Genomic DNA, 12313 nt, shown 5'->3' with positions numbered 1-12313 from the left:
GGAGGGAGGGAAGGAAGGAAGAAAATAGGATTGAGTATTTCTTGATTGCTATAGTTAAGAGATGGTTGTAGGGTACAGAGGGATGGAAGAAGATGTGATGAATAGAAGCTGAAGAATAATAAATAAATAAATGAGATGACCTCAAGCTTCCATCTAGCCTTGGGACTCTGCTTTCCCAGCTCTAACTCCAAATGTCACCAGTTTCTAGAATATCTCTACTCTGATGCATTCTTGAATTCAGCATAAAGCCAGGGCAGGCAGAACAAGGATCAAGACTCTGGTTGAAATCCAAAAATGTCAGTCCTACAGACAAGTTTCCCTAAGCATTGTCAAAGGGAAAAGGCCAGTTTTCCAACAATAATAACAACAATAACAAAAAATGTTCTAACTGGGCTGAATTTGTCTACCTAAGTTCCAGGATGTCATAGTGGAGATCTTCCGTAGCCAAGAAACTCCTAGCCCATCCAACAAAGACAAGGGCCAGGGAATGGAGTTGTCTTACAAGGTCATAGAATTTAAAGCTGCAGAGGACCAGAGGGAACATCTAGGCCAACCACCTCATTTTATAGATGAGGAACCTGAGCCCCAGGTGTCACAAAGCTTACGGAGTGTCCCTTGGGAGCTACTGCCCAAATCACACTTGTGGGTTGGCTCCTCAGAGGTTCAAGGTATTCTGTAGGTCCACACTCCTAAAAATATAGCTCACAAGTTTTCTCTCTCATCCCTCCTCCCTTGTGTTGTTTTCAACAGTTAACTCAAAGAAAAAGTCATTTATTGAGCTGGCATCCTAAGAAGAGTAGTGACAAAATATTGCCCCCGTATGCTTGAGCTACCCACGCCCACAGCCACATATAGCATCTCTGGGAGGAGAGGGCTAGTAGTGAGGTATCCAAGTAGGGAAATCACAGGGCCAAGGTAATTCACATCCCAGGCACGATGGTGTCCAGTATATTCTCTTCTCTTGTGGCATCCCCATTCTCCCCCCTCTAAGTATGTCATCTCTGCTGGTCACATCACTCACCTGGACTCCTGGGTCTGTTCACCACTTAACAGTGAGCCAGAGCTAACTTTCTTGACCCAAAGCTCCTTTGATCTCATGCTCTGATCTGACTGCCAGGATCCCTGAGCCTCCTCTCAGTAAGATTAAAAAGTAATATCCAAATACTCCAAGTATTAGAATTTTATGTTTTTATTTATAATAACTTGAAGCAAAAGAAAAATTAGCAGCCTCAATAAAGAAAAAAGAAAAGTTCTTCGACCACACGCAGGAGAAGAGAGTGAGAGGTGGAGTTACACACAACTATATATAAACAACGTAAGCACGCAACGTGGGGACGAAAAGGAAAGGAATTCTGGGAGTTGAAGTCCAAGGGTTCAAGATTTTCTAATTATACATCTTTCTTGGATACAGCATCTCCTACTAGGTGAATAATAATAATAACAATAATAATAATAATAATAATAATTTATACAGCACTTCTACGTTTGCAAAGTACTTTATAAGTATGATCTTGTTTGATTCTCACAGCAACCCTGAGAGGTAGGTGCTATTATTATTCACATTTTACAGATGAGGGAACTGAGGCTGAGAGGTTAAATGGATCACAAAGCCAGTAAGTTCTCTGAATTTGACTATATTGTATGAAGTTGTTGTTCATATATTTCAGTCATGTCCAACTCTTTATGACCCCATTTGGGGTCTTCTTGGCAAAGATAATGAAGTAGTTTGACATTTTCTTCTCTAGCTTATTTGACAGATAAAGAAAATGAGGCAAACAGGTTTAAATGATTTGCCCAGTATTACACAGCTAATAAGTATCTGAGGCCAAATTTGAACTCCAGGCCCAGTGCTCTGTCCACTGTGCCACCTACTTGCCCTCTCGTATGAAGATTAATAACAAAAAGAAATAATGAACACAAGAAAATATTCATCTGGAAGAACTTATTATGTCAGCCACAATCAGGAAACCAAGTACCAACTGATTGGAGAATGATTGAACAAATCATGATATATGAAAGTAATAAATATTTCCTCTGTGGATCCTTTCTGACTACGTTGTAAGAAACAGTCTATAAGGAATTCAGTTAAGGAAAGGAAGATTTCTATGAACTGATACACAGTAAAGAGAGTAGGACCAAATATATGCAATAACTACAATAATCTAAATAAAAATTATGCTTAAATTCTGTGGTGTTCACATAAATCATGTGACCCGTTTTGTCTTTTTTTTTTTTTTTAATTCTTACCTTCCATTTTAGAATTGATACTAAATATCAGTTCCAAGGCAGAAGAGTGGTAAGGACTAGGCATTTGGGGTTAAGTGACTTACCCAGGGTCACACAGCTAGAAAGTGTTTGAGGCAAGGTGACCTGTTCTTGACAATGCAATGTTCGTTTTTTTGTGATTGCTGTTTCCTTTTCTAGATGTTCACCAACCATCTCTTTAATAGTATTTCTAGGAATAGAAGTCAAGCTTACTGGTCATTTGCCTGCAGACATATATTTTTTGAAGTTCAAGACAACTAGCTTTCCTTTCTCTAGCCCTATAATATTACATTCATTCTCCATGATTTTTCAAAAATCCATGTTAGTGGCTCAGCAATCATATCCCCCAGTTCCTTCAACACCTGAGACTGGACCACAACTCATCAAAAACAGCCAAGGGCTTGCTTTCTTTTTCATGGCTATCAACAACCTATTAGCCATCGTATTGTGCCCTTACTCATTTTGTGACATTATTCTCTCCTTGTTCTTCTTCTGCTTATCTAACTACTCCTTCTCAGGCTCTTTGGCTAGAACCCCATCCAGATCATGCCTACTAACTGTGGGTGTCCCACAGGGCTCTACCCTGGTCCCTCTTCTCTCTGCCTTGTATACTATTTTTTTTTGTTTTTTTTCAAACATTTATTAATATTCATTTTTAACATGGTTATATGATTCATGCTCCTCCTTTCCCCTTCACCCCCCCGCACTCCCCCCACCCATGGCCGATGCACATTTCCACTAGTTTTGTCATGTGTCCTTGATCAAGACCAATTTCCAAATTGTTGGTGGTTGCATTAGTGTGGTAGTTTCGAGTCCACATCCCCAATCATGACCACCCCGACCCATGCATTCAAGCAGTTGTTTTTCTTATATGTTTCCTCTCCTGCAGTCCTTCCTCTGAATGTGGGCAGCATCTTTACCATAAATCCCTCAGAATTGTCCTGGGTCATTGCATTGCTGCTGGTACAGAGGTCCATTACATTCAATTTTACCACAGAATGTCAGTCTCTGTGTATAGAGTTCTTCTGGCTCTGCTCCTTTCGCTCTGCATCTGTTCCCGGAGGTCTCTCCAGTTCGCCTGGAACTCCTCCAGTTTATTATTATTTTAGCACAATAGTATTCCATCACCCGCATATACCACAGTTTGTTCAGCCATTCCCCAATTGAAGGACATCCCCTCCTTTTCCAATTTGTTGCCACCACAAAAAGCGCAGCTATGAATATTTTCATACAAGTCTGTTTATCTATGATCTCTTTGGGGTACAAACCCAGCAATGGTATGACTGGATCAAAGGGAAGGCATTCTTTTATAGCCCTTTGAGCATGATTCCAAATTGCCAGCCAGAATGGCTGGATCAGTTCACAGCTCCACCAGCAATGCATTAATGTCCCAATTTTGCCACATCCCCTCCAACATTCTGCCTTGTATACTATTTTACTTGGTGATCTCATTAGCTTTCATGGATTTAATTATCATCTCTATGCAGATGATTCTGCAGGAAAAGAGAAAGCTCATTCTCCTGGGAGAAAAACAGAAACAAAATAATAGGGGAACAGTTCTGCCTTCTCTCTGTCCCATCCCAAGCAGTTATCCTTCATCTTCTCTGGTCCTATTCTTTCTCTCAAAATGATTGAAATCATGGCCTCTTTTGACTCATGGCATGGTCAGTGTCAGCTATTTCGAGCTTTAGGACCCCTCGCACTATTCTCTCATGTCCTTTATGCTTGTCCTCCATTACTGGTCCTTGATTCCATCCTGTGCAAAAACCCAAGTTGGTTTGCATTTCAGTATATCTCTATAGATTACCAATGAGTCAACAAGTGTTTAACAAGTATCTTCTCTGGGCTAGACATCGTACAAAACGTTGGGTGAGAGAGTGAGGAGTTGAGAATGACACCTAGAATATAAGCCAAAGTGATCAGAAAAATGATGATACATTCAATTGCAATAGGACTATTAGAAAAGATTTTTTCGTCGCCAAAAATATTGTTCTTTTTAAAAAATTTTTATTAATTAATTAAGAAAAAAATTTCCTTGGTTCCATGATTCATGATCTTTCCCTCCCCTCCTCCCACTTCCCTCCAGTAGCCAATGAGCAATTCCACTGGGTTTTACATGTGTCATTGATCAAGACCTATTTCCATATTATTGATATTTGCACTAAGGTGATCGTTTAGAGTCTACATGCTTTGGGGAAAAGATATTGAGTTAAATTTTGTTCCTTTGTTATCAAGACCATCTTTGCGCCATAGTAAGAATATGATAGGATGCTTTCTTTTCCTATTTTTTCCAAATTATCAGAATTAGTTTTTCTTTAACTCTTTGGTGGTATTCACCTGTAAATCCTTCAGGTCTGGTTTGATTTTCCTTTTGAGAGTTAAATTATGAACGTTTAATTGCTTTTTCTAAGATAGGGTTAGTTATTTTAAGCACAGAGTGTAGAGTTGAATAGGCTTACCAAAGGGTCAAGATGGAGAAGGAAGGAGAGAGGAGACAGCACAAGGGTGATGGCCTGGGGAAAAAGTGAGAGGTTGAGGATTTGGAGATTGTGGTGACTATAAAGAATAAGCTTTGGGATGTGGAGATGGTAAGAAAGGTAGAGGGACAGTAGACCATGATCAGACACGAGAATTTCAGAAGAGCTGGGAAGTGGGATGTATAAGGTGTAGGAATATTCGAGAGGTCCAAGGAGGCAGCGTGGAGGAACACATTGAAAGGGCTTCAAGTGACAGAGGATTCTGTATTTGATCCGGGAGGAGTCAGTGGAGTCTGACAAACCACTCCAGTGTCTTTGCCAAGAAAACTCCAAATGAGGTTAGGAAGAGTCAGGCATGACCTAACAAGGACAACAAATATGACGTAGGATTTAAACTGAGGTCTTCCTAACTCTATGTCCCCCACTCTCTCCACTACATAATGCTGCCCCTCATGCCACAAATCTTTGCTGTAGTTCCCAAATTCCATATATATTTCCATCACAGAAACTTGTGGACAGAATACATACATGTACATACCTACACACATATGTATGTATTTATATATATTGGGGGGGCTGGATATCACAAACAGCAAATACTACAATAGTTAACTTGTTTAGTAACCCAGATTTCAAAAATGCCATATATATATATGTAATAAACACTTATATGAATGTATTTTCTGTCTACCAGGTTCTCTGAGGGAAATCTCCCTTCTGTTTTTGCTTCTTTTATTCATCTCTTAAGTGCCCTCTGCCATGCTTTCCCTCCTGGTACCTGGATTTCCTCACCCAGGAATGCCTTCTTTCTACACATCGCTACTCCATGCTTTTACACATTTGGTATATACTTCCCAGAGCCATATTCTCATCATGGGTCTGATCCCACCAAATTTCAGAAATGCCAGTGACACACTTCATTGGGTCAGAATCTCTACTTCTTTTGTGCATTCCCCAGACTTTAACAATCACAAAATCTTAGATTAAGAGCTAGAAAAGGGTCTTAGAGTCCATCAGATCCAAACCTCTTGTTTTGCAGATGAAGAAACTGAGGTTGACAGAAGCTAAGTGACTTGCCCAGGATCACACAGCTAAGTAGTGTCAGAGACAAGATTTGACAGTGAGTTTAGCCCCAGCCCTCTGACCACTGAGCCATCTCACACGGGGATATAGACACTCAGTTTTATTGCCCCAGGAGTTCTTTTCTTGGAATGTGTTTCTTTTGAATTTCTAAGCATCTCTACTACTTTATTCCTTCTTACATTGTAGCTTCTCTCTATCATATCTCACTTGGTGACTATAAACACATAGTTTTCTTCCCTGTCCAGTCCTATTTATTTATTTATTTATTTGTTCGTTTATTTATTTATTTGTTTGTTTGTTTGTTTGTTTATTAACTTTTACCTTTCAACTTAGAATCAATTCTATGTATTGGTTCCAAAGCAAAAAAAAAAAAAAGTGGTAAGGGCTAGGCATTGGATATTAAGTGACTTGCCCAGAGTCATCTGGCTAGATTTGAACCTCCTATTTCTAGGTCTGGCTCTCTATCCATTGAACCACCCAGAGGTCCCCTCCTAATCACTTTAGAAACCTTTTGATTGTTTGCAAGGCTTCAGATAACTACATTTCTATCAATCCTTGTTATATACATACTCCATCTTTACCATTCCTATTTTTTCTCAGAACTCTTAAATCCTATTCTCAGTCACCATCTTCTTAACCAGCTGTCCAGCCCCCCAAATCTGCTCCTCCCTTTTGGAGGCTTTGCTTTGGGGCAATAGGAATGATGAAGAATGAATACGACCTTTGTTCCTCGGGTCCTCAGTTGATGCAGGATCCCAAACAATATTTTTTAGATTTCTTTTGGCAGAATTATTCATTCCCACTTGAACAGCCAGAAATAGTTAGCGGTCATAAATTTCTTTCTCTCTCACTCTGTAGAAGAGCAGCTGTAATGATGTTTTTTGAGAGAACCTCCACTCTTCTAGGCACCCAGGTTTATAACCTGGAAGCCACCCATGATTTTCCCCTCCTCCTCTCTGTAGTTAGTCCCCCAATCCCATTGATACTACCTTCACAACATCTCTCTTCCTCGGAGGAAGGGGGGCCTGATAAATGGTTAACAGCCTGTTTTCCTCGCCCTCTCAAAAATGTACCTGTGACGCACTTTTATGTTTAATCTGCATTAACATTTTCCCGTCACTTTTTTCATTTGCTTGCCTCAAAGGCAAAGATCACTTTTTGAAGGCTCCCAGAGGAGTCATATGATTCCAGGAGTAACCTTTCCTAAGATAAGGAAGAAAGAGATATAGTCAACCTGCCGTCATCCAGTTGGATTGATCTCGGAGTGAGAAAGAGACTTAGATCCCAGAACATCAGAGTTTGGAGAGACCTTAGAACACAGAATGTCAGAGCTGGAAGAGACCTTAGAACAGAGAATGTCAGAGCTGGGAGAGATCTTAGAACAGAGAATGTCAGAGCTGGGAGAGACCTTAGAACCCAGAATGTCAGAGCTGGGAGAGAGCTTAGAACAGAGAATGTCAGAGCTGGGAGAGACCTTAGAACAGAGAATGTCAGAGCTGGGAGAGTCCTTAGAACAGAGAATGTCAGAGCTGGGAGAGACCTTAGAACAGAGAATGTCAGAGCTGGGAGAAATCTTAGAACAGAGAATGTCAGAGCTGGGAGAGACCTTAGAACAGAGAATGTCAGAGCTGGGAGAGATCTTAGAACAGAGAATGTCAGAGCTGGGAGAGAGCTTAGAACAGAGAATGTCAGAGCTGGGAGAGAGCTTAGAACACAGAATGTTAGAGTTCAAAGGAGTGATAGAACACAGAATGTCAGAGAAGAGAGGGAACTTAGAATACAGAATGTCAGGGTTCAGAGGGGTCTTAGAACATAGAATGTCAGTGTTAGGAGGGATCTTAGAACATAAAATGCTGGAGCTAGAAGAGACTTTAGGAAAGAGATGGTGTCAAACTTGGAAGAGATCTCAGAATACATGATATCAGAACTGGAATGGGTTGAGAACATATAAGGTCAGAACTTCAGATTATATGATATTACACCCAGAAAGCCCTCTCTTTCAGACCAAAATGTCATGCTTCTATGGTCTTATCTATAAAATGGAATTCTGCATCAAAGATACGACGAATAGCTGGATCTAGTCTAATCTCCTCATTTTACATAGAGAGAAACTGAGACCAAAAAGTACATCTTGCTCATGCACCCAGGAGCAGCCAGTGGCACAATGGGGACTAGAGCCTAGGTTTCCTAACTCCCAGACCAGGACTCTTCCCACTTTGGCAATGGACAACCTAAGGGGACAAGTTTTAAGCTCTTTGGGAAAAATGGAGATCAACTAGTCAGTCAAGGAGCAGGTGGTGGTTCTGGGCACTGTGAGGGGAGAGAACCACATGAGTCTGTTGGCATTCTAAGCACCCCAGAAGTGATTCCTTTGTGTGCCCCTGGTCCCTGGCTGGGTAAATGATGTTCTCTGCCTCCCTCCTTTGTTCCTCCTCCAGGGCTGGGCAGGAGGAAGAGAAAGAAGACTGGAGACATGGGATGGCAGCCGCATTTCCTTCCTCGAGGACTAGGTGGCATCCTGCACAAGAAAGTCTTTGCAGCCCCCAGCTTTTAGACCCAGAGTTAACCAGAATTTTCCAGGAAACTCTTAATATTTTCCTTCCCATCACGTTCCTCGGTTGGTGGCCTCAGGAGCCATCTCGCCTGATGCTGAGCGCCAAGCCTGCCATCCCTGGAGCGCAGAGGCTTGGAAGCCCAGACAAGGGCCAGCATCCCACACATCATAATGTTCTCTGCCTGCCAGCCAGGACCAGCATCCCACACATCATCAGCAATGTCAAACACCTCCTAGTAGCCCTCGAGGGGTACAGCAGCTGCTGAAGGCTGCCCCCAGTTTGCTTCAGCTGTCTCTAATTCAGTCTGACACCCTGTACTTAAAGGAATATGGGTGGGAGGGCTTCAGCGTGGAAGGAAGGAAAGAAAATGAACCATAAGCTAGTGATCCCACCATGCCAGGAAGCCTCAGTCTCCCCAAAGTCCTAAAGAGTAGGAGTTTACTGATTCAGAAAATCATAGAACATCAGAGGTAGGAGGGACCTTAGAAAAGAAAACATGGGACCTGGAAAGGACCTTAGAACACAGAATATCAAGCCAGGAGAACAGGCAGAGCTGGGAGGGACCATAGAATATAGAATGGGGTCTTTGGAACATAGACTATCAGAAGTTCCTTATAACACAGAATTCGAGGGCTGTAAATTATCTAGAACGTGTTAGAGCTGGAAGGGACCTCAAAGTCTATCTAGAGCAGAGGTTCCCAAACTTTTTTGGCCTTCTGCCCCCTTTCCAGAAAAAAATATTACTTAGCCCCCTAGAAATTAATTTTTAAAATTTTAATAGCAATTAATAGGAAAGATAAATGCACCTGTGGCCATCACCGCCTCTCTGGATCGCTACAGCACCCACCAGGGGGCGGTGGTGCCCACTTTGGGAACCATTGCTCTAGAGCAACAGCTTCATTTTACAAAGAAACTGAATATCAAGAAGTTTCAGTGACTTGTCCTCGCATAGGGAGTAACCTTCACGGATGAGATTTGAACCCAGGTCTTCTGGCTCCAGAGCCAGTGCTCTTGTCCACCACAAACATACTGCCTCCTTAGGACAAATAAATAAATAAATGGATAGATCTGGGAGGGACCTTGGAAGCTAGGGAAGCCTGCTTCTCCTAAAGCCTAGGATCCTTCCACCTTAGAGAATGCCTCATTAAGGTCCAGGAGGTGAAGAGATTTGCTCATCAACTTAATGGTGGGGGGAAGAGGGACAGAATTGCAGAATTGGTACTAGAACCCAGGCCTTCTGACTCCCAGACCTTTAAAGCTATTTCTATTTTGAATCAACCAAACCAAAAGCCATCTGGCTGATGCCTGGCTTTTGAACTCAACGAGTTTCCTTCTATGTAGATCAAAGAACAAATATCAGGGGTGGACACGAACCCTAAAGGGGAGGGGGAAAGGGAAGAAGAGAATAAGCATTCATATAGAACACCTACTATGTGCCAAGCACTGTTCCAAGGAAACACTACAAAAATCACTTCTTTTGGTCCTCACCAACAACCCTGGGATGGAGATACAGCTTTCATCTCCAATTTACAAACTGAGAAAACTGAGGCAAATAGGGGCTAAGTGAATTACCCAGGGTCCCATAGGGTTGCCCAGTTAGTAGGTTTCTGAGGCTGGATTTGAACTCAAGTCTTCTTGATTCCTAGCCCAGCACTCATTCTATTTGCTGCCTCTAAAGTGTGGGAAAGAAAGGGGGGTGGGGAGATGTAGGAAAGTACATGAATAAGGGGAGAAAGAACCAGAGACAACTATGACATAATAACTAGGAAGTTGTCCTCAGAACCAAAAAATCCTGGGTTCAAACCTTTTCTCTGGCATATACTGCCTTGGGTGACCCTGGACAAGTCACCTAAAACTCTAGGTAGCTCTCCAAAATTCTAAGTTTGAAAGAAGGCACCAAACCAATATTGGTAAAGGGATTTCCTCCTCTGGGAGCTCCCCATATCAATGAAACCACAGATCTATTCCTATCCCTATCCGAGAGATTTGAACCATGGCCATGATTTCATCAGGAGACCAGCAATCTTGGAGGCAGGATCTTGCTGTCCCCTGCTCAGATCATGCTCATGTCTGCCCCATCCCTTTGGAATCATAGAATCTTGGGCTTGGAAGGCACCTCAAAGGCTCCCTGGCTCCCCTCTACAAGTCCTCTGACAAGGGGATCAGCTTCTACTTTAAGCCTTCCAGTGAAGGAGAACCACTCTCAGCCAATCAATCCTCTTCTTGGTCAGCTTGGTTTGCAAGTCAGTCCTTTTACAGTTATGTCTGACCCTTCCTGACCCCATTTGGGGTTTGCTTGGCAAAGATACTGAAGTGGTGGGCCATTCCCTTTTCTAGTTCATTTTACAGATGGGGAAACTGAGGAAAATACGGTTAAATGACTTGCCCAAGGTCACACAGCTGGTAAGTGTCTGAGATCACATTTGCACCCAGGAAGATGAGTCTTCCTGACTCCAGGCCCAGCAATGCAGCCATTGCACCACCCAGCTGCCCCTACCTTGGATCAGTAGAAGGTTTTCCATTACACTGAGTAGAAATCTATCTTTGCAGCTATCACCCACTTCTGCCTTCTGGGGTCAATCAGAACAAATCTAACCCCTTTCCCACATGACAGCCCTTCAAGTACTTGAAGAAAGCAATCAGACCTCCCTGAGTTATTTTTCCTTTTCCAGACTAAACATCTGCCATTTGTTCCATTAATCCTCACATAGCTAGAACTCAGTGTCCTTCACTGTCCTGGTTACCCTCTTCTGGACGCTTGCCTGCCTGTCAAAGTCCATCCTAAAAGTCCATCTGTGACAACAAGAACTGAACAAAATGCTCCCAAAGGGGTCTGACCAGAACAGAAGTCAGTGAGTCTATGATCTCCTTCCTTCCCAACATTATCTGTTTTCCTTCAACCTAACATCAAATGAACATCTTGGGCTACCATATCTGCTAGGAGGCACAGTGGAGAGAGAACTGGGACTGGAGTTAGGAAAACCTGTGTTCAAATCCAGATTAAGCAAATAGCTGTGGGAACCTGGGCAAATCATTTTACTCTATTTGCCTCAGTTTCCTCATCTGTAAAATGAGCTGGAGAAGGAAATGGTAAACCATTCCAGTATCTTTGCCAAGAAAACCCCAAATGGGATCACAAAGAAAAGGTCATGACTCAACAATAACAGAAGAATGAGGGGAACAATATAAACCAGTGATTCCCAAAGTGGGCGCCATCGCCCCCTGGTGGGTGCTGCAGTGATCCAGGAGAGCAGTGATGGCCACAGGTGCATTTTGGGGTGGTGATAGTATGTGGCAGGGGGCGCTAAGTAATATTTTTTCTGGAAAGGGGGCGGTAGACCAAAAGAGTTTGGGAACCACTGATATAAATGATGACTCCCACAGTATTGAGAAGGAATAAAATGGTGACCAACAATGTTCCATAACTACAGTGGTCCAATTTGGCCCCCAAGAAGGGTTCAGATAACCTCCTTCCCTTCATCACAAAAATGTCTAATATCACATATACCATCAAATGCCTTTAATATGTTGGCTCATTTTCCCAGATTGCCTTTTATCTCCTCTTTCTTTTGAAATCTTTCTTACAAAAGATGGTGTTCTGGGTACAGACCATGGAAAAATATTTTTAAAAGAAAATTTTAAAAAGAGAGAAATAAAGAAAGAAGGGGACAGCTAGGTAGCTCAGTGGATTGAATGCCAGGCTTAGAGATGGGAGGTCCTAGGTTCAAATCTGGTCTCAGACACTTCCTAGCTGTGTGACCCTGGGCAAGTCATTTGACCCCCATTGCCTAGCCCTTACCACTCTTCTGCCTTGGAACCAATACCAAGTATTGATTCTAAGACAGAAGGAAAAGAAAGAAAGAAAGAAAGAAAGAAAGAAAGAAAGAAAGAAAGAAAGAAAGAAAGAAAGAAAGAAAGAAAGAAAGAAAGAAA

Source organism: Gracilinanus agilis, chromosome 3, assembly GCF_016433145.1.
Source record: "Gracilinanus agilis isolate LMUSP501 chromosome 3, AgileGrace, whole genome shotgun sequence".
NCBI lineage: Eukaryota > Metazoa > Chordata > Mammalia > Didelphimorphia > Didelphidae > Gracilinanus > Gracilinanus agilis.
This window is presented reverse-complemented; position numbering follows the sequence as displayed.